This window comes from Corvus brachyrhynchos, unplaced genomic scaffold (genome assembly GCF_000691975.1).
Source record: "Corvus brachyrhynchos isolate BGI_N302 unplaced genomic scaffold, ASM69197v1 scaffold46, whole genome shotgun sequence".
Taxonomy (NCBI): domain Eukaryota; kingdom Metazoa; phylum Chordata; class Aves; order Passeriformes; family Corvidae; genus Corvus; species Corvus brachyrhynchos.
In genome coordinates, this window is record NW_008238838.1 from 5798660 (window position 1) to 5802028 (window position 3369).

At 64.1% G+C, this 3369-nt stretch overlaps 1 protein-coding gene across 1 annotated transcript in view; it reads left to right on the forward strand.

Annotated features, from left to right (window-relative positions):
• Positions 1-2360: 2360 nt before the first annotated feature.
• SCN4B (sodium voltage-gated channel beta subunit 4) overlaps positions 2361-3369 on the forward strand; it is a 5945-nt gene continuing 4936 nt past the window's right edge. The window contains exon 1 of the mRNA XM_017738442.1: positions 2361-2456. The gene's annotated coding sequence lies outside the window, so the exon portion shown is untranslated. The remainder of the gene's footprint in view (positions 2457-3369) is intronic.

Consider the following 3369-nt stretch of genomic DNA (forward strand, 5'->3'; position numbering starts at 1 on the left):
AAAGCACCGCTCCGGGGGAGAGCTGCAGGCAGCCGAGAGCTGGAATGACAAAAGCAGCCAGGTACTCACCCGCAGTCTGCGCCCGGGACCTCTCGCTCAGTTCCCAGCCCGGCGAGTCCGTCCCAGCCAGGACAGTCCTGCAGAGCCTGATCCCTGCGGTGCCTCCTGCCCACTGCCAGCTCCCGGGATGCCAGGCCACCTTGTCTTTTAAAGGTCACAGCCAGAGGACCTTGCAGTAAACATAACGTGCTGATGGGAAGCTCTGTTCCAGCGTTGCCACCTCCTCCTCCCCTTCCATCGGCAGGAGGGCTCTGCCTGCTCCGGGTCCGGGAGCACAGCATCGTCTGGCTCGGGGAGGTTTGGGAGGAGGCTGGGAGTGTCCTCCTGGGGCAGCCCCTGGCAGGATGCTCCAGGGCAGCCGGGGCCAGCGCTGCGCCTGCTGCATTGAGCTCGGAGCTGCAGCCCAACTGCTCTGCTCAGCCCTACCTGGTCGGTGCCCACGTGGAGGGAGGCAGGAGCCCTCCTCGGAGAGCAGCAGCCTGGCATTTTAACCCTCCCAGTTCCGCCAGTGCAAGGTGAGAGGGGCTGAGGGCACACAGGCAGCCACAGTGCCCCCCCGGCAGGCTGTGAGCCAGCTGGCAGCACCCCTGAGCCCTCCTTCCTGTCCCCCAGGGAGGTGACAGTGTCCGAGCACAGGGGGCTCGCCTTCCCTGAAACCAGACGCAGCCGCCTGGTGCTGGACTCAGCAGGACAAGTTTCCGCTGAGCCGCAGGAATCCCGGATCCCACGCCGGACATCTGCGTCCTGCCGAAATCCCAGGGCCAGCTGCTGCCAGTGCCCTTCCCGGCCACGGCAGCGGCCGGGCTGGGGGACAGCAGAGCCCTGTCCAGGCCCGCGGCAGTGGCAGATGTCTCACGGGATCAGTCGGCCGAGGAGACCGGCTGGAGCTGCCAAGTGTGACAGCTCCATCAGGCGCTGGTGACAGCCAGCATCCCTCTCCCAGCCCCAGGGCTGCGTGGGCACAGCTGCCCCGGGCGTGCAGGGGAGAGGGCAGGGGGATGCCAGGCTGTCAGCTCTGCGGGGATGCTCAACAGGGAGACGTGGCCGCCGGGCCATGTCAGCATGGATCTAGCTGGGTGCCCACCTGCCCAGTGCACCCTGTTGGTGCCAGCACCCACAGCAGCTCCGCTGTATTTACTGGCCAACCCTTGCAGCCAGGTTTCCCAACCTTCCTGCTTCCAGAAGCATTTAGGGCTCTGCTGGCGAGATTCCCAGTGGCAGTTTGGCCAAATCCGTCCCAGCTTGACCCCTCGTTTCAGAAGCAAACTTGGCAGGCACCTGAGCGTCCCAGGAGGGGCTCCTGCACACCTTTCCCTGCACCAGGGTAGGGGTGCTCCTGTTCCAGGTCCCCACTGCTGCAGGTCTCCGTGCTCCTGTGTGCTGGATGCTGGCCTCAAACTCACCTGCACCTGTGCCTCTGGCCCCAGCAGCCACCAGGCACCCCTGCAGGGGTGACAGGCGTCCCGCCACCCCCTCGGCTCTCTCTGCCTGCCCTCTCACAATTAGTGATGCTCCAGCAAACGCTGCGCTCCTCCTGCCGTCTCCTCACAGCGCCTGCGGCTCCGCTCCCCTCGCTGTATCCATCACCTCGCTGTATCCATCAGCTCCCTGTCTCCATCCCCTCCCTGAATCCATCCCAGCCGCCCGCCAAGGCACCTTCTGCTGCATCAGCAGAGCCGTGCACGCCGCTCCCGCAGCGCCGGCTGCCAGCGCTGCCTAGCCCGCTCCGCCTGTACTTTTCCTGCCTCTCTTGCCAGCTCTGCAGCCCTAACGCCTCAGCCCACAGGCACTGCTGGCATCCTCTCAGGCTCCCCTGGGATGTCCCCGTGCCCTGCAAAGCCTCCTGCTTTCCCTCCTCCCTGCTGCTTCATGCTGCTGCAAAGGAGGCTGGATGGGGAGGGGGAGCCTCATCGTGCCCTGAAGGTGACAGGTCGTGGCACCTTGGACATGCAGGCAGCATCCCTGCAGGTGAGCTGCTCTCACAACCAAAATCCAATCAATCCACTTCGAGGAAGCCATGCCCGGTCCCTGGGGCGAGCTTTGGCAGGACGTGTGCCCCGTGTCACTGCAGGCCAGAGAAAAAGTCAGCGCCGTGCCTGCTCCGGGAGTGTGGCAGCGCCTCCTCCCCTTCCCGCCGTGCCTGTTTTGGGATGCGTCACCTCCCGCAAACGCTGTTCCCTGCGCAGGGCTCGCTGTCTAATGGACCTGGGCACGAAGGTGAAGCTCTGCCTGCCCACACCACGCCCCGCGGGCTTACATTAGGAGGGCCCCCACCGCCGCCGTCGGGATGCGGTGTGCCGAGGGCAGGCCTAATGGATGCGACGGCGAGGGAAAGGCTGCTGAGACATGAACTTTTGTGCAGCCAATTATCCTGGAACAAGCTCACGGTGAGAAAAGTAAGTTCTCAGAGCGTTCCCTCTGGCGCCGGGCGGGTCCCTCTGCAGCCATCGGGGTCTGGCTCTGCATCCCCACCCGTGTCTGCTGTCTGCCTTGGGGATGGAGGGCAGGGACACCCGGTGTCACACTGCAGAGGTGCCCCGAATGAGAGCTGAGCCCCAGCCTTGTCCTGTTTTGTTGTCCTGGGAAGCCACCGGCCATAGTGGCACTTTGGCCTCTTCCCAAGGTGGCCCAGGGCAACACCAGTCCAGTGTTTGCAGGCCACCACAGAATTGCTGAGGTTGGAAAAAACCTCTGAGATCAAGTCCAGCTATTTACCCAGTGCTGCCAAGGCCATCGCTAAACCATGTCCTCAGGTGCCACAGACACGTGTTTTTTGAACTCTTCCAGGGTTGGTGACTCCACCACTGCCCTGGGCAGCTTGTGCCAGGGCTGGACAATCCTTCCTTTCAGTGAAGAAATCTTCCCTAATATCCAACCCAAATCTCCCCTGGCACAGCTTGAGGCCGTTTCCTTTTGTCCTGTCATTTGTCACCTGGGAGAAAAGCCCGACCCCCACCTGGCTCCACCCTCCTGTCAGGGAGTTTGACAAGAGCGAGAAGGTCCCCTCGAGCCTCCTTTTCTCCAGTTTAAAAGCCCCCAGCTCCCTCGGCCTCTCCTCTTCCGACTGGTGCTCCAGCCCCTTCTCTGGACACACTCCAGCACCTCAATCTCCTTCTTTCGAGGGGCCCCAAACTGCACGCAGGATTCGGGGTGCGGCTGCATCCGTGCCGAGCACAGGGGGACCGTCACTGCCCCGGTCCAGGGAGCGCTCCCTGATCCCCCGGGCGGGCGGATGCGCGGGGCGGGGGAACGAGGGGGGATGCGCGGGGGGATGCGGAGGAGCGCGGAGGAGCGCGGAGGAGCGCGGAG